Here is a 20,181-nt window from a genome sequence, read left to right on the forward strand (position 1 = left end):
GAAAACCACATTGCATGTGCAGCACAGAGCAGTTTTGAGTGCACTCAGGGTAAATTGAGTGTACACTGTTGAGTGTATCACCAGCTCCTCCATGTATAGTGGTCTTCTCGACAGAATCAAAGCAGCAGTAGCTTTTAAATATTCACCATAAATTGTTTACAAAACATTTAAAAATACCATTTTATCTTGGATTTACCCAGGAAATATCTACTTCCTTTTCTGGCAAAGTACGTGGAAGCTGGATTGTACGGTATATACATTTCCTTGGCAAATTTTTTTTTTCCTCCCAAAAGAGTAGAGAATCTTTCCAAATAAAACATATTTTTTAAACATGGATTTACATTCAGTATTTTTAAATTGAATTTTGAAAATGTATACTTCTCAAAAGGAACAAGTAGAAGTAATAAAATACCACATACTTTAAAACTAGCTTGATTTCAAGATTCAAATGTAAAGCATGGAAAGTTATGTAAAATGTAGGCCATGTGAAATGCTCAATTTCATCTGTTCTGAAGTTCCTATTCTAATATTACACAGATGAAATCTCATCCAATGTTATTTATTAATTGTGGAAAACCAACAAAAAAATTTGGATAGGAAAACAATTAGTTTTGTGAAACATTAGAGTTTCTCATTGATTTTGAAGACTTTCAGCAAGATATTTCTGAGGTGAACTTTCACAGAGGCTTTGGACATGAAATATGTATGAAAGAAAACAAAATAATATCAACAAAAAAGCTACAAATTAAAAAAGCTCAGCTAAGCTTGTCAGTATTAATTGCAATATATAGGACTGCTTTGTGATGGAAGGAGAAAATCACTCAAGGTAGGAACAAATGCTTCCACTGAAAGTCATTTTAGGTAACTTCATTTTAGCTTTTCTTAAGGCTTTTTTTTAAAAGCTGGAAAAGTGACAAACAAACAAAAATATCTAAACAGGCAAGCAAAAAGACCAGAGGAATAGGTGAAACAAATAGGTGAAACAAATTTTTCTTCATAAAAGAAAAGGATTACAGGCAACAAGTGAAGATAATTTTTATCAAAATTCTCTTATCCAAATTCCAAGGACAAAGCAAGGAAAGCTTGTGCAAGGCAGCAGCCAAACTAGAGACACCAAAGGAGAGGGAAATCAGTATGTGGATTGCCACAAGTGGACCTTCCACCTCTGTGAAAAGATGCTACACAACCTTAGCTGTGTTTGTGCCCGGTTAAAAATAGAGACCTTTCAAAGGTGAGGTAACATGCTAGTTGCTACAGAAATGAAAGTATTCAAGCTGTGTTAAACAAGATGAAAGCACAGGATTTTGTTTGCTATGAAAGCGATTGCAGAAGTGATGAAAACAAATAAAAGGTGAAAGCTCTAAGGGTTATGGCTATTGACATATATTAAGCAGAGATAGGCTTTGGTGGTTTACAGACAGAGGTCTCTATGAAGAGTTGAGAGTTGATTTAAGGCTAGCTTATACATCTGTTGAGAACTTGTCACATGCACTGATACACTGGCTGCAACTGGATTTAAAAAATGGCTATCCTGTGCAGTAGGTAGTGGTGGAAATACGTTTGATTAGTTTTTTCACCGTTTCATTTTGCCTGAGGCTGAGCAAATGGAGCTAGATAGTACAGTATTGAACACTTAATAACTCTATCATGCTTGGGTATTTTTTGCTCTCTAGATCCAGTCTATAGGAGCTGAGAGTTAGTTAACTGTGGAGATGTTATTTTCATTGAGATTGTAAGCCTCCTCTGCAGCATCCAGGCTGTTAGTGCCCAAAGAACAAAGGACATTTTGTGACTGAGTTTAAATTGTCAACCTTATTGCTTGACAAGGGAATGCTATGATGATACATCACAATAAGAAAAATTACAATTCAGCAGAGACTTGTGATTTTTACCACAAAAAAAGTAAAAAATAAGATAAAAAAGCCCCAAATTTGAGTTTCTCTGATGCTGATTTCTTCTTTTCTTGGGCTCTTAATAAAAGTTACAGACTTACATTAATGAGTGCTGACATTACTAAATTATTTTCAAACAAATATTATTTATAGCTTAGGACACTTATATCTTTGAAACTCCTCAGTGCCTCTGTAATTTGTATAATATGAAGTAAAAAAGACATTAGCAAAGGTAGATTAAATGGTACAGAAGAGAGAGGGGGGAAAAAAAAAAGATATTTTAACAGGTTTTGGTAAGAGATAGTAAAATAATCCCTTCAGTAATCTTAGCTTTTCTTTAGACTGAGTTCTCAGAGTCCCATGGTGGACACTGCTGCTGCAAGTTGAAAGATGGATGGGAAAGGGAACTTACATGAAACAAAAGGGCTTATAAACTTCTTTGGGGCTATTAGACTCACTGCACTATCCCTATCTGTTTTTCACCTTTCTTTGCCCTTTTTTACCTTTCCATGGCCTGCTGTTGAGAAGCAGACAGGTAACAGGCTCAGTAGCGTTTCCTGCCTTTCTAAGGAAGGGAAGTGGGCAGAGAAGTATGGATAAAAGTGAGCAGCTCTCTCTTTTTCGGGGAATAGGAATGAAGATAAAGTTATCTGATACTTCTGCAGAGAGGAAGCCAGTTCTTTCTCTTCCGTGCAGTAGATGCTCCTACACAGTTCAGTACTTTGCTCAGTTGCAACAGAAACAGGAACTGAGTGTGAAACTTTATTTTGGAAGAATTCATGTAATCTCTTCAAGCACTGGAAGGTGTGCAGGTTGTTGCCCCAGCATTAGGTAATTGCCTTTTTATCCTATTCTTCAAGCAAGGACTGGCCATAAAATTGACTTTCTTGTTATTCAGGGTAAATAATTGTCATCCTTAACAAAGCATAGCTGTGGCTGAACTGATAGAAAATGTAATAATGTATGCCATTTAAAGCATTCTCTTGCATTTTACTTGAGTTTTCCCATCTTCTTTGCAATTATAAAATCAACACCTTTGCAGTGATTGTTTTGTCGGATCAAAAGGTCAGAACTGTCCATTCATAGTTGAACCAATTTGCTTTCATTTTTTTTTTTTACTGCAAGCTCCTGTTATTTTCCCCTGTAAGCAGCTTCTTATATTTTTAATCATTCAAATATACTACTGTTGATTCTCCAAACTCTAAAATATCTAAGCTCTCACAGATCAAATATTGAGTAGCGAGGTTTGGCCAACATTCCAGTTATCTTTTAAACTTACACTTATTTCAGCTCCAGACACTTAATTCTCTGTACATGTATTATTACAAAAATGAATGTCTAAAGACAGCATTTTTCGTTGTGACTAAAACATAAATCAGTCCTCTGGAAAGCATATGCTTGCAATTGCATTTGTAGCATAATTTATAGCCAAATGTATTTTGGAAAAGTGTCTGTAGGTATCTACCTATCTTTTTTTTTTTTTTTTTTTTGTATTGTAGGTATCTTTTTTTTACTTGTATTTTTAGTAGAAAAGCAGAATGAGGTATGTATTGTGTAGTTAAGGGTGTTATAACTATATAGTTTTGATAAGAGGTCTTCAAAGTTGATCTTAATGAGTGACATTGTTACTGTAAGTCTCTTCCAAATGTGTTCCATGATTTTAATGAACAAATCACTTTGTAATGCCGGAGACAAAGAGATGGTTTGTAAAGGACTGAGGAAGGAATTCCTAAGATTCCTTCTCCTCATGTAACTATCACTCTGTAGTGCCTACTAGTTTCTCATTCATTATTCCAGGAAACAAATCAAATGAAATAAAAACAAAACAATCCACATCAATTCTTGTACTTTGCTACACATACACGCATGATTTTTTTTTTTTAATAAGAAGCTTTGGAAAAATCTTGCTTCTTATTTTCAACCCAACTCCTACTATCTTTTCTGATGGTCTCTAGTTCACTGAAGGGTATTCATCCTACTCACTCATTTATGCACTTCACATATAGCTTTTCACATTTAAGGGACCTCACACAGAAAGGCTGAGGACTGGAATAAAATCTTTCCTATCTCATTCTAATTCTTTGTCCAGATATGTTGCGTCTTCATTCATTCACTGTGAAAAGGAGCGTTTTCCCCAAAGATTTATAATTTGGCCAAATGGCAAGAGGCAGTATAGCAATATGACAAGAGGCCTATTCCTGATACCAAGGACACATCTGACAAGTTCTGAAACAGCTCCACTGCCAAAGGATTTGTTGAGTTTCTTTGATTTTTAATGTGGGAAAAGCACACCTGACAACCAACTTTATTTCTCTCATTGTGGTCTTGAATACAGCTGCAACTGGAAAAAGTAACAGTCTGAATGACAGTGAGTAAAAAACTGTGACTTTAGAAATTCAGATCACAAGAATGCCAAAATTAAAAGGTGATTGAGAACTCTATCTCAAGAAGGGGAGTGTAAGTATATAATAGCTTAACTCTTAACAGTGAACAAAGCTTCCAGCCTTGCATCTCATCACACAATTTTGATTGCTTAAAAAAATGCAACTCTGAGTCTGTGAGATGACTGTAAGAAATCATTAACCTTGTTTGTATTTGCCAGGCTTGTTCTTTGTGATTATTCAGTCCAAATCATTGATCAGCTCTACGGTTTAGAAAGAGTTATTCCACCATTCTCTTGTCAGGTACAGGAAGAAGTAATGATAGAAGGTGATGACCGGGGTTAAAAGATTTTATGAAGTCACTGAGTCAGTCATCTCCTGTTGAGTGTGATATATTTAATCTTGAGCTCATCAAAGTCTCTTTTTGGATGGGAACATGACATTTTATGTGAAGAAATGTGCTGGAATACAAGCAGCTATATATAAAAGTATAGAGCGTGGATGAAAAGCCACTTTGTCTGCCTATGACAGAGTGCATGACTGAGTTCATGGCTCTGGTGTGCAGAAAAGCTGCTTCCTTTGCCACACAAGTGGTGCACTACAAATGAATTCTAGGGGTGGTGTGCCCTGGAAATATGAATAGAGAAATATGATGCAGAAAAAAGGATATTTCCTGAACTGTCTCTGTAAATGTCTGATATCTAACTACACTTAATTCAAATTTTAGAAATCCATAGAAGCGTGGATTGATTCTTTTCTTATCTATCTCTCTGTAATGATTTTATTAATAGTCTGACTAACAACATGTCTGTCTGACAAGGGCTGACATCAGTTTCTTTTTGTCATTTTCTTTCAGATCTGTTCTTCACTGCATTATCAAGAGGCCTGCTTGGCAGTGCTGTAGCTTCTGCCTGCAGACAGCCTCGGAAGCTGCTACTCCAACACGCAGGGATCTCACCTCTTCTAATGCTTTCAGATCAGCTGCTTTTTGTGCTGTGGTCTCCTTTCTCTGCCTTGTGGTGCACCTCATTGCTTTCTTAGTCATTCCTACGCCCCCTTTGACTCCCTTCAGTTCTTTTGTGCAGCACATTCTAATTTATATCTAATGTTTGAAGACTGTTTTTAACCCTGCTCCTTTTTCTTTTTTTCCAATTGAATTACCAGAAATGTAGTGCAGAGGGAACCCAAGATTTAGTACACTCCCTTCAGAGATCTCTAAATCACCACTTCTATTTTACTCCTTAATTCTTCCTTTCCCTCTGAACATAAAGCTTGTCCATCTATTTAAATTCAAAGACTGCACATTTTCTAAATCAAGCATCCCAAGAAGGTATACTATACATACATTATACCAACCCACACACTTTGGATCACTGTCAGGTCTTCAGGGAGACTTGTGCGTTGTGTGATAATGTAAATGCTATTCTTCTGGTGTAAAGTACTGTTTCTAAATGATCTCTTCTCTCTTCTGCACTCCTCTGCATTCTCCATCAGTTTGATGGCTGTTACAGCAACCAAAAATGAAAGATTTTTTTCCAGCATATCTAAGTCTTACATGCAAGTACTGGATTACTATTTTTTACTGGATTAAAATCAGCAGCTTTTATTGATGAAGCATATGCAATTTTAACTGAGAAATTTTCAGAACGATATTTTTCAGCATCTGGAAGGTACACCATGTTAAGGGCTGTCTAATATGTACAACAGTTTCTGTGCATTTCCCAAGGGAATTGACAACTTGCATCTGTTACAGATAAGACACTCTTACAGGTTGCCTGAAACCGATGCTTCCCTAACTCCAATACAAGTGTTTGTTGCTTTTTTTTTTCATTTATTTTGTTTTGCTTTTTTTTGTTTGTTTGTTTGCTTTTAATTTCAGTTTGTTTGTTTAATGAACTCTCATGTTCATTGACTGCACCTTCAGCTGGAAGAGCATTTGTGTAATATACTGTTACTTTACACTAAGCGAAAAGTTAAAATTTTAGCACCTTACTGTTTCATCATCAAAATTTCCCTGAACTACTGTTTCTGACATTTCATTTGATTCTTGTGGTAGAGAAACTACTTACTATAGTGAATGTTGTCAGAAATAACTAAAACATTGTGTTATTCACCAGTGCTCACTTTATCCTGGATGTTCAAGACATGGCTTTGATAGCAATGATTCCTCCTCAGGTCCATTGGACTAGTTGAATGCTCAGCTCTTCAGTCACAGAAATTACGAGGCTGATTAGCTTCAGATGATATGAACCATCCATTTCTGGACTAGCATGGACTTTGTTTCCATGATCTTGGGATATGTCAGTTAAATGGATGAAACATAAATTTGCTCCGGTCACAGTAAGTTTGTTGTGAAAATCTCTAGTGAATTTTTTTATGAGTGCTAACTCAATACCTCAATAAAATCGATTTCCACAGATACTTGCCTAATCTTTCCAGTGCAGTGGTTGTTTGAATTTGGAGTTCCAGAAGGGTTTGTGAAGTTTCACTCTGCTTCTGTGCTGGGATGGCACTCAGGTATGTATTATCCCATTCTTTCTCCCTAAGCAATTATTTGAATGAGATAAAAACATGAGGAAACAGAGAATAAAAGATTCACTTGATGATTAGGGCACATAACTGAGCTTAATTTACATGGGATCAGCATTTCAGGGCACATGATTCTTTACAGATCCCTCCAGTTTAGGCATTAAGATTTTACGTGAGAAGGCAAGTGATACAAATTGGCATGCATATCTGCTGTCAGTCTGGTCCCTTGCAGTCAAACACTGTTTGAAAGACTTTTTTAATGGTGAAACAATAATTTCAAAGGAAGACTAATATTCTGCAAACAATTTTCAGTTTTCCAGGACAGTTACAACTTCCCCCGTTTCTATTTTTCTATATATCTATCTGTTTGTCTGTATGTCTGTCTATTTAAATTTTAAAGTCCCAGTAGCAAATTTCTGAAGTGGTAAATGTGCCAACTAAATGCAGAATAGTCATTAAGAATAGATTTTACTTATTACTTTTATAATACTGGGTGTGTTACCTGTACAATCATTCATTTTTCAACACCTTCATAATTTAACTAATAAAGACGGGTGAATTTTTATAATTAAGTCCTGCTGTCTGTTCTAGATTACAAACTTATTTTGTTTCTCTCAGTAGCTTTGATTCCTTAGTTCTTCAGGATAAATAATGCAAGGTGGACTTGCTAGCAAGAAATAGCATTAGATTCATTTGGATCACTGAGTCCTTTGCTTCATCCTGAAAAGAAGTGAGAAATATTTACCTTTTCACATTCACAGTCCAAAGGAATATTTAGAGAGGAAAACTGTCTCAGTATGGTGCAATTCCATTCTTGTAGCACTATTATTCTCTGCCTCTTACAATGAAAGCTGAATCAAAAATTCTCTTGGCTTTGTAAAAATTTATTTCTCATTGAACTGAATCTGTGAAATCTCCATTCCTTCAGGCTCTTCTGAAGCAGAATCTATTATCTATCAGCCCATAACATATCATGACACAGTAAGGAACTGGCAGGAGGTGAAATGAAGGCTTAGCCCACTGATGTGCTTGATGTTCCTTCTAATCAAGGCAAATAATTCTTCAGGCTTCATTTGAATCTTTGATCTTTTTTTTGAATAACTTTGTGGAAAACATAGGGGCTTTTGCAGAATTTCAGCTGTTACTGCATTTCCTGAAAAAATCCTCTGTGAGGCCTTTATAGTTCTATGTAATTTTCAGTTTTTATCTCTTATCTTTATCTGATGGCTGCCAATGAGGAGAAAAAAAAATACTTTAAACCAGATTATATTTCAGCCTTTAAATTCATGCAGACAGATTCCTTGTGTTCTTTCAGTATCAAGTTCCTAGCTCTTTTCTCCACAGATTAAATCTTTCTTTCATTAGAAGGTACCCATTTATATCTTCTTGATTTCAGGATTTAGGGATAATTTTTAGATTCAGTTGCTTGTACCCCACTCATCTAGATTTAAAAAGTCAGAAAAGTTACAAGGGCTTTTTAGTCTAACCTCCAGGGATCAACAGCATATCTTCGTTTTTTCTGACCTGTGTCTGGAGACAATCATTTGCTAGTACTTTCACCTTCAACAAACTTTTCCTTTAATTTTTACATGCCTCAGTAATTTGAAGATGAACATTCAGAGGGTTTTAAGCAATACTACAAAGTTTTTAGCTGATTAAATGCATATTTAAGCATATTTAATATAATTATGGCTGTTCTCTATGTAATTAAGCTTCCTTCTATCCAGTGTTCCTACATTGAGAATCAGGTTCATTAGACAAAGTAGTGAAGAGTACTCTAATACTTTAAGATATGACAGAGAATACTGAAATCTTATAGCTATACATACTAAATATAGAGCAGAGAGACATGCAAGTGTGAGAAGCACTGAGAAATAAACTAGGCAATTGTCTGTGCTTATACACAGTTAACAGAAATACACTTGGCTGGTATGGTCTGAAGGTCTGCAGTTAACAGAAATATGCTTGGCTGGCATATGTATATCCAGGAAGCTGAGGATAAAATGATCCTGTAGCTGTGCACCAGTTTTGCAGCCCTGGATGTGCTGAAAGATTGTTCACTCACACTGAACTATATTTTCTGAACCAGACAGTAGCTGTTTACCAGATTGCTATCTCCCTGCAATACCAGTGACTGCTACCTGTAACATTAATAACACGTGGAACACTACTATGTGAAGGCATTTTTCAGAGATCATTAATAATCTGCCTAGTGGCACTTCCTGACTGACTGTTTATGCATACTCCCTTGTGCCTGTCTTTTCATCAAGATCTTCAGCTGTTCTCATACCATTTTCGAATTTGCTATGTTTCATCTACAGTTAAAGGAAGAAGTATTCCAAGTATCTTAGTTGGTAGACTTAATCTACCTCTCCTTGGAGACAGACAGAGACATTTAAATCCTTACACCCACTCAGTTTTTCAGACTGAAAAAATATTTTTCATATTTCAATACCATGAAGGCAATATACATGATCAATATTTAGAGGAAGTCTTTCTAGCTTATCACAACTATATTTAGAGCAACAGTCTTCAATAGGACCATGTGTTTTGTCTAGCAGAGAAAATTGCAATATTCTGGAAAAGGCATGTAAAAATAAATGTTGACGTTTCTTTAATGTTTTCTCTATATCTTTATGTTCTTGCCACAGAGCCACTACTGTAACAGGAAAATAAAATATGAACTGGCAATGTATGAGTAGCTTTTGCTAAGCAATAAGCAAGAACACCCTAAATATTAATAATCTCCAGATGTAAAAATTGTAGAGGTCCCTACATGTATCCTAGTCACAACTTCTAATTGTTTAGCTCAGAATCAAGATGAATGCTCAGATATTATCACATGACTCCTGGAACTGGTCCTCAAAATAGCACGTGTAAACTAAACAAAACCAGAAAACGCATAAAATTTTAGGCAAAAGTATCAGAATGTTGTGTGAAGATTGCAGGGGAACATCATGTCTCCCATGGCTGCGTGCTAAAGAAAAAACTAAATGTTTTGATTTACAAAGGAAAATCTGAGATTCTTCTTAATCAGGACACACAGTTTTGCTGATGGGGGATGCCTGCTAACCCCTTTCAGCCCCTCCATGTATTGCTGAGCATACCACTCATGCCAGCCTGGCTGAATTCAACTCTCAACCAGCTTTCTTCAGATGCATCTACTTCTTGCAGCTTCTGCCATTAACATCATAATGAAATAAATTTGTATGACTGTTTTCAGAGCCCCTCTCTTTTTTTTCTGTTTCTTTTTTGCTTTAATAAGAAATGAAGGTGAAATCAATATGTCTCCAAGGGAGCTGCTAAAATGATGAATAGACAGAGGAGCAAAATCAATCTTTAAAAGAAGTTTTGCTGGAGAAGGAGTAAATACTATATGCATAAGTTATGCCGAAAGTAATGCCTCTTCTTTATTTCCATGGAAAATACAGTAGATACAAAGAGCACAATAAGATTATTTGACAGAGCAAATTCTCAGCTACAAAACACTTTTTCAACATAATCACCATCATCACCTGTGCATTTTTGCTGTCAATGACCAAAAGCCTGCATGCTGTACTTGTAAAAACCCTGCACTGGCTTTGCCACTGCTGAAACACATCACCCACCACCTCACTGTGCTCATGTCTGCTGTTTGGTTTCCATCAACATGCCTCAAGCAGTGTCAAAGAATGTCAATGGGTGTCATTTTTTCTACATGGAAGAATCTACTGGCATCTTTGCTTTTGGTTGATGCTCGGCTGAACATGAGCTGACAGTGTGCCCAGGTGGACAAGAGGACCAATGTCCTGCATTAGAAATAGTAGTAGCAATGGTAATGGGAGGACAGTTGGACTAAATGATTTTGTAGGTCCTTTCCAACCTTACGATTCTATGATTCTATGATTCATATGTGCTTCCATGTCAGATGCCATCTGTCACATGGCAGCAAAATGTAGTGGAATATTGGCGGGAAGGTTCAACTTCTACTGCCATGTCACCAAAATTTGCCTCTGACATTGTGGGCCAATGTAATAAAATTTGTGGCATTAGGTTTGGAGCAGCTCTCATAGATTTGTGGTGACTGCACATAGATGATAGCTGTATGTTGTTTTTTATGCATATCCAGACCAATTCTTTATTAGAAGGCACATCTGTGGCAGTCATAATAGCTCATGCTAGTCCTGTCATCCAGCCTGGCTAAAATCTTGTGCCAGGAAGAGATACGATTGATTTTAGTTTGCTCTTCAGAGATTGTGCAATGAACTGTGTGCTTGTTCAGATGTCAGAATTAAAGCACATCAACTTGGCTGCAACTCACTCATTTTCTGGTCTTGAAATGGGTCTTCACAAGCCAAGATATGGAGAGGTCACTGCAATAGTAGTTGCTCCTAATTAAAGCACAGAGGACAATTGATAGTTTCATAACTGCAATAATATTATTCCATAATAATATATGTAATATACATATAATATATATGATATGCATATTATATATATTATATATAATAATTTTGGCAATTAGTAAACCTAAGTCCAAACTTATATTCAGCCTGGTTGTTTTTTTGTTTTTTTTTTAATAATCAATTATATACATAGCTTTTTATGCATGTTCTGATTGCTTAGTATATGTAAAAAATATGGAATTTTATTCTACAGTAAGCTGTGTGCTTAAAAAACTGATAATCTAAACATAAACTAGATTTTACTGCTTGACTTAAATATAAGAATTCTATTTGAACTATTCTAACTTTTAATTTTGCTGGTTTATGTCCCATGAATGTCTTCTGTGCTCGGTCAATGACTTTATTATTATGGTTCTGGATTCTTTCCAAATGCATAGTATAACATCATATTTTTCTCCAATCTTACGAACAAAACAGAGTTAAATTTTTTTTTGTATTTAAATTATATTTTATAGACAACTTTTTATTTGATAGCTCAGGATAATAATTACTTAATTGAATTTTGGTAAATTTCATAATGAAATTAATTACTATTTTTTAAAGAAAATAGCTGCAATGTCTGAAACTTGTATCCACAGAGACAATGATAATATCACCCATATCCTGATTTGTGGGAGACAATAAAAAGTTAATTTAATTGAAGTTGGCCCACAGACTTATATTGCAGAAGTAATTTCAGAAGAAATTAGACCTAGCAGGATCTTTTCAGGAGAAAACATTAATTTCATCAGAAAATAACACTTTATTAAAGCCAGAACTTCTAATGAGAAAAAAAACATTTTCAACATACTTTTCACATTAATATTTTCACAACATTCACCTTCTTTATGATCTATCTCGTCTTTCAAGAAAATATATTTTATTTAAATGTAAACATTTCATTTTTTTTCATATTTAATTGCAATAGAGATATTTAAAAATAAAAATTGAAACTATACTTTGAAGTTGCCAGGAAAATTTCTTTTTATGACACAACTTCAGTTTCATTTAATTTGGTTTTGACTCAGAATCAGAATTTTAAGAATAAATAGGTAAAGATAAATGGTTTATATCAAATGAATTAACATAAGCACTCTGAGAACTCTTTCAAAAGAATATTGAATTTAATGTAATTTTAAAAATGATAATTACATAAGAAATTAGAGTGAAATCCTTGCTACTTTGTAATCCTTTTCTTTGTAAGTAAAAGTGTACTTTTATGATAGTCATTTCTTACTCTCAAAGGAAGATGTCTATGTGAAGTACAAACAAAAGATTTCCATTTAAAAGTAGTTGTTCTTTGGTGAGAATCCAAGGCAACCGTACATAAAATGATTTACTGGGTCAAGACGAAATTGAAGAAAATGAGGGTATGCCTTATATAATCTTTTTATAATCTTCAGTAAGCATCATAAAGTCAGACCAGTAATCTGCTTACTCCTTAGCATCTCTGATTTGATTTCCCTCTGAGGCAAGGTTCTACTGAGGACCAAAGTGCAACCACATAGTTCGGTGGAGCCAAAGAAAAAAGGGATCCTTTATCAACTCTTCTTTCAGCGGGAAAGTGTAATGATTCGTGCACCTAATCCCAGAGAGAGAATAGATCAGGTTACACAAGCTGAAATTTCCCTCCTATATGAAGACTCTTCTTATATTTTGCATGTAAATGATTTCTAGCAATAAGCTGCATAAAGAAGTTTGGCTTCTGGCATGGATATCTTCAGGGTTACACTTCCAAAAATTCTAAGTCCTTGATCCTGATCAGCTCTAGACCACATGTAATCATCTTGTTTGTTATACAGAAAGAAAATAAAGGCTTTTTAGTGTCTTAGCTATATTTTCCTCAAAAAAGGGTAGAAGAGTGCTGTAAGTCCTACCATCCCAGCTGTTCTCCACTGAATTAAAACATTTTCTGGCTGCTTCTGTCCAAGTCTTCATTACTGTTATTATTTTAAATTTGTAATGTTGCCGAGTAAAGTGCTAATTAGATTTAGATTTCTATGCAGCAAGTGCTGCTGTCATTTACAGTGCATAATAAAAGATAGAAGATGCAGGAATTTTGAATTAAAGAGAAATCTAGCTTTTCCACAGTAAATTTCTTTCTCATTTTTCATTTACTACCCAAGAATAAAAAAGAGGAGAAATATCTGGATCATACAACATTTTCAGTTAGAATAATTTTTTTTTACAGGGAAATAGTCTATCTGCTGACATGTTGAAAAAAGTTATGAAATTGTTTGCAGCAACACCAAAAATCTGATAATTGTTTGTACTTAAAAAGATTTGAATAGAAAATATATACATATTTTGAACTTTTAGAAAATTTTATATTTATCTTTCCTCATTCTGGCACCTCTGAATTTATAAAGATGCTTATTTTTTTCCTCTCATTTTTTGAGATATAGCATTCACTGAGCTGCTCTGCTCTCTGCTGCTCTGAACTCTTTGAAAGTAGTAAACATCTAGTAAGTTGGGTCAGAAATGATAGATTAGAGAAATAAAAGACTTTGTATCACAGCTATTAATGAGAAAACATATATTGCTATCAGTAAAACACTTCTGCACAACCAGATTATTTTTTGCTTGAGGCCACCTTATGCCTCGAAAGACATCCAATAACATGAAAGGGATATAGAACATGCTCTACTGACGTTTGCTTTAAGGAATTTGTAGCACAAGCTCACAGAAAGCAAGGAGGTTGCTCCAATTACCAGCTGAAGACAAATGTATGTCTGGATTTTGGAAGACAGCATATGAAAAGAGGGATGCTTGTAGATATAGCACAGTTTCTTACAAGACAGATAAGTCATTCAGAAATTTATTCAAACCCAGTATGAAGTTCAAAGTGGATGCAAAGCATAAGATGTGCATGGCACATCCTCTCTCTTCGTAAATTAAGAGAGGATAAAAATGAAAGATTGTGCAAATTTGTCCAAAAAGCTTTTGTAGCCTCTTAGCTTACATGTAGCACTTAGGTCCTCTTTGGATTCTGGTACTGCAGGACAGAGAAAATGACAGTTTAGTGCCAGTTATTTTTCTTACATCAGCAGCCATGACAGGGCTGTATTTCTCTTCTAGTCTCTATCTCAGGTACAATTCAACCTTACAGCTGTGATCTATTTCTACCATATGCAGCATCATAGAAAAAGTGTAGCCTCAATTACTGAATGCTTATATTTCTGCTGTGCAGTTGCCTTAATTTCATCATAACCTAATTTTCTGTTCCATTACCCAGTAAATCTGAACTGCGATATAATAGTACATATCTTAACCAGTTATTTTTACTAGATAAAAACATTCTGGATGTTTGATACTAGATAAAAACAAACTAGATAAAAATGAACTGGAATCCAAAGATCCATTCTCCAGAAAGTAGTACATAATTTAACATTTTGTAAGTGATTTAAAGTTGCAGCTGTGGTCTCTGAACAATTCTGTCCCTGTCTTAGCCCAGATTTACTTTCAGTGTGGAGCACTCTGTAGAAGTTCTTGCTGGAATGGCCAGAACAGCTACTCAGAGAAGTTGTACAGAAAGTAAAGGTGCATATTTCTATGTGATCAAGAGATTGAAGCCCACTAGCTGGGAAAATGACTGGACTTGGCTGATGAGAATGAGAACTTTTACTGGCCTACTGTTTGTTAGAACAAGTTTGACAATAGGCAATGAGAAGAGTTAGCTAGGAAAGGTGTTAAGAAGCCAGGAAAAAAATAGAGTTTAAAATATCCTGTCAATAGTAATTTAAAAAATAGTGGAGTAAGTTTTCCCATAATATTCTAAATGGATTTGATCTGGTCCATTGAAAGTCAGTGTGCTCTGTGTTTAGGACTCAGCTAGTTTGCTAAATCAAATTTTAGATACAACTCTTCATATGTCATCCAGTTGTCGCTAATAATCTGGCCAGCATGAAACATTTTGATCATATTGCAGAAGAGAGATGGGAAACTAATTGAAATGGAAAAACATATTCCTTCCACTGGGGAAATAAGGGAGGAAAGAAATATTAGCTTTTGTGCTGTCATTCTCTAAGCACCCAACTTTAATAAAACAGATGCTTTACAAACAATCAAATTTGAAATGTAGCTCAAAGATTAGACCATTGTTGTCCTCTGAAAGATAAAAATAAAAAATTAAGGTTAACAGCAATCTGAAATTAGTCACATCCTGAATTCTTCACATAAAAGAGAAATATGTTATACTACAGACATTAGCAAAGTAGAAAAAGATATTACAAAAATCTGATACTTATAATGTAGCAACTATAATGTCTGAGAAGAAATTCCCATGATCCCATGAAAATCAGTGTTCCTGTCTAATACCAATTGAGAAACAGATTTATACAAGCAAAGCAGGGGGGAACTGGGACCAGCTCTGGGGTAAGAAGTAATTATCTTCCCAGTTTTAGACAAGGTTTGGCCAAAGTACGTGACTACATAAGTTGAAAGGAACCCCAGACAATCAGTGAGAGATCTAAACTGTAGCCATGAGCCTTGCCAGCACAGCACTTCTCACAAACCTGCAGCACCACTGAGGTTAGCATTGCACCAGAAGTCCTGTAGCAAGGGGAATCCATCTCAGCATGAATTCAGCCAATTTCATTTCTTTTGTAAGGGCTCAGACCACTTCTCACTCGAGATAACAGAAAGCCTTTTATTAACTTTGGTGTGTCTGGATTGGAGGGACTTGTGCGCTTTATAGTAGCACTATGAAAAATAATGAATGCTTATATCTTCTCCATAGTCATAAGACTAGAACACATAATAAGCAGATCTTAAAAGATCTCCAGTATCAACTGATGTGTGGACGAAGCCTGAAAATGTTTTTAAAACCTGAAAATAAAGATCTAACTAAAAGAAGACGTATAAATTAATAAAATCTTAAGATGTCAGCATGAGTATGTTTTTATTTTAATTAATAATCAAGATTATAAAGAATGATAAAGCACTATGTCAACACTTGCTTTGAATTTTTATTTCTCAGTTAACTCTAAAAAAGTAGCATAGAACAAGGTATGCTCTAAAACACGTCTTAAAGAAAATTCACATACAAATGTTGTGTATTGCTCCCTTAGTTTTTTTGTTCTTTTCTACCACCTGTCTTTTTTCAAAGATTTATTTTGATTCTATACAAGGTATTTATTTTTCAGCTTGACTTCTCTTTGTCCAGTGGATCAGAATTCCCATGCAACTGTAAATCCTAAATTAAATGTGTTGCTTTAAACAAAAGCAATCCAACTGTCTTTTCCTGTTATGTTTTACTCCTTCAGGTGCACAACAGATTCAAAAATGTCTTTAATTCTCTTTCATTGCTTCATTGGTATTGAGACAATCACATTCTTTTGTGAATTGTTTCCCAGCATGTACTCTATTTCCTGGTGGAAGAAAGTCTGTCAGAGAGCACAAATCATTTCCACTGTATGAATAACACTGACATAAACCATAAACGTAGTTTATAAGATTAATATTATCAAAGTACAGAAATATCAATGCAGAATTGCTACTACTGGTAAAAAAGTGCCGTGTTACGGTAGCTTCTAAGAGAGTCACAGAATCGCAGCATCATAGCTCTATGTGAGTGAAGATGTGAAGATTTAAAATTGGCCACTTGTGGAGGAACAGAATGAAAAAGGCATTTCTGATCTGCTAGACTATGTGGTCACATTGCATCTCTGTCATTGCTGAGATATCTTTGAATTGCAGTAGCTCTTGAGACACTGTACCAGGCTTCCTGCTGTAGTTATGTCAGAGGAGACTTCTGAGCCCTACTTGAAGTACCTTCAAAGAACAACTGAGTAAGTTTCTTCTTTTTACATTACATCTGTGATGTACAAGATGATGAAGCAACAAGGATGGTGGAGACAAGTAAGTCTTGAGAGAATGAACACATTGAAAGGATAAGTAAAACAGACAGGTAATCCCCAAACTGTTCCACATAACTCAGTTCAGGCTTACAGTACAGATTGCTTATTCCATGAATGGCATTCTTCAGAACAGAGAACAGTTATTTCTCTTATAGAAAAATATTGAGAGGTAGCTATCCTGTCAAGAATGCTATGAAACAAAAACTTGTTGAAATAAGCTTCCATCTCAGAATTTTCATGAACTATGCAAGGCACTGATTTTCTAGTATTTAGAAACTAAAGAGAGAAAATGTAATATAATCTTTTTCTTCTTTGTCACTGGAATTTTACTGTTTGCTCTGAGATCAGAAGGAGTATTGAGACTCTCTGTATATCAGCCTCCACGGTCTATTTAATAAAGATATGTACCTAACATGACATTTTCATGTGGTATATTTTAATGCCATGTCTCTGAATTTGAGATGCTTCTTAAGATGTATTCTTTGTAGTTTTACACTATATATCTCCAGAAGACATTTCTGATCCCGGGCTATTCGCATTAAAAACAAAAACAAGCAAACAAACAAACAAACAAAAAAATGAAAAACAACAACAAAACTCCACAACCTTAAACCCTACCTGAAATGAAAGAAAAACTATTGTAAGACATTTTATCACCCATATTGCTGGAAGAATAGTGTCTGAATCAAAGTCTGTCCTGTCAGGAAAAATTGTCCTATTGTCTTCACCAATGCAGCTAGGCATTAGAACTCAAAACAGTGATATACCAAGTAATTTCAAAATCATTAATATGTGTTTCTTTTCTCTGAGTCACTTGAAACTGTGGCACTAGTAATTTAGATGCCCATTATTTTTTAAGCCTTTTAAAAAAGATCTTCGAAGTGTTGTGCTGCAAATGGGATTAATTAGTTGTGAAGTTGCACTTTCAGTGCAGTGATTGAAGTATGGACTTGTTTTAAATACCTCAAACCTCCCTGCCTGATGGTAGCTCCTCTCTAAATCTGACTTAACTATTCCTCCAAGAAAGAAAAGTTGGGGGAGTTAAATCCCATTTTACTTCCACCAGTGAAAAAATCTCCAGTACCGTTCTGCAGCCCTTTGTTACTAAAAAGAAAGTGGTGCTGAATGGAAATCTGAATTGTTAGACAAAGACTTTTAAGTCCTTTGGGACTCAGATATTTGCTTCCAATGAATATTCAGTTACATGAGAGCAAAGAACTATTCTTCTGAAATCATATACCCTCTGTGGAAAATAACTTACAATTTTTTCATCTCCTATTTCTGAACAAGTAAAAAAAATAGGAGTCTGTAATAAGGAAGTTATTGCAGAGTCTTAACATTACTTCCAGTATATGTATATGCTTATTATATTAATTTTTCTTCTTTCTTTTCCTCTTTTCTCAATCTGATCTGATATTTAACAAACATTAAGGAATTCCATCATAAAAGGAAATTTCAGAAAACCTGGAAGATTTTTAGGATTTTTTAAGATGTTAAAAGTGGGAAATTTTTCTCCCACTATAGGAAAGCAAGAGTATATATAGCATTTTAAAGAATGGAGTTTGTAGGTAAGGTATAAACTGAAAACAAGATGAAATGTTCACAGGACGATTTAGAAACAAGAATCTTTAAAGTCCAGTGTAGTAGTTCTTCAGGGAAAAAAAATATTAATCATAATTTTAAATGATCTTGCTTCTTTCTCTTGCTTAGATATTTTCTTCAAGTTAATGGTTCTCTAATGCTTGGATGAATTACAAACATTTTTTCTTTTACTTAGTCTAAGTTCCCAATTAAGAAAAAAGAACAGACTTTGCACATCTTGGTGCAGAAAATAGAAAATGTATGTCCTATGATCAAATTTAAAGAGTATATAAAGCAGAAAGTGAAAGATGTGTTAAAAGAGGAAAAGGAGTGAATTGAGGAATCAGAAAGGAACCAAAGAGAAGACAGAGAAAAGTGTATTAAGTTTCTGAATGTAAAAGCAAGGAATTTACATTTCTGCACAGGAATTGAAGCACCTACATGAAAATGGAGAAGAGCAGAACTTTAGCAGTGACATGAGAAAACAGCCTGCAGGTTCTGGACATTCTGAAATGACAGGTTTTTAGAGGTGGATCTATTTGATATATTTTCCTCAGTGAAAAAAAAAAAAAAAGCCTTAAAAAACAGATGAAAAATGTGAGATATTTGGGTTAGTCTTCATATTTTGTTAGATAAGTCAGTTTCAGACTGAGGAGCTGAGTTTCATGTGAGGAATTTTTACTGGAGATATCAATAATAATGTATTTTTAAAAAATCATTGAGAGAAAAAAGGGAGGAGTAAAATTAGGGTGAGAGAATTCTGCACACTCAACACAGGAGCTATGCAGCAAGTGAACAAACTGATCAGTTATGTCCTCTCTGGCTCTGGTGGCAGCGTGTCCACAGGCAGTAATAGATGGGCTGCTCCTATGAGAGACCTGTGGCTCAGCTGCCCCAAATGCTCATGTATACTGAGTGATGCTGTTAAGGAAGGAGACACAGTGGCTTATAGCTCTTCAAGCTTGCCCTGACAGGAACGCTAGGAAGACTGCAGGCAATTTAGTGATGAATGCATCTCTTCTCTGCCTGAAAACAGGCATTGATGGAGCACCAGGGTGAGAGAAATCTCTTGCAACAGAATGTTATAGAGAAAAAAATGAATGAGATGGATTAGGCAGCAGAAACAGAAAACTGAATCATGCTGTATTTAGAAGCTTATATGCTTACAATTTCCCACACACACCTGAGTCTGGCTTGGCAAAAGTCTGCCATCCATGACTTCTTCTCTGGTTACTAATAATAATTAGTATAATTTCTTAGTTGGTTTAAAAGCCTTTTATTTATTGAATTTTAGGAGATCTTTTTTTGTTGTGAATGTCTCAGAGGGATATCCTTCAACACTATGGACTACTTAATCTTTTACATTTTTTAAACGAAGGAAGCAAATAAGAAAATAATTTGTGTTGCAACATGGAATAGAATGCTTATCTTCTCTACCACAAGGGATAGTTCCATTCTATCTCAAGCAAGTCAAGCAAGCAGAGATATAGACATGAATTCAGAGGAAAAATGAGAG

The sequence above is a fragment of the Tympanuchus pallidicinctus genome, unplaced genomic scaffold (genome assembly GCF_026119805.1).
Source record: "Tympanuchus pallidicinctus isolate F22 unplaced genomic scaffold, pur_lepc_1.0 scaffold1, whole genome shotgun sequence".
NCBI lineage: Eukaryota > Metazoa > Chordata > Aves > Galliformes > Phasianidae > Tympanuchus > Tympanuchus pallidicinctus.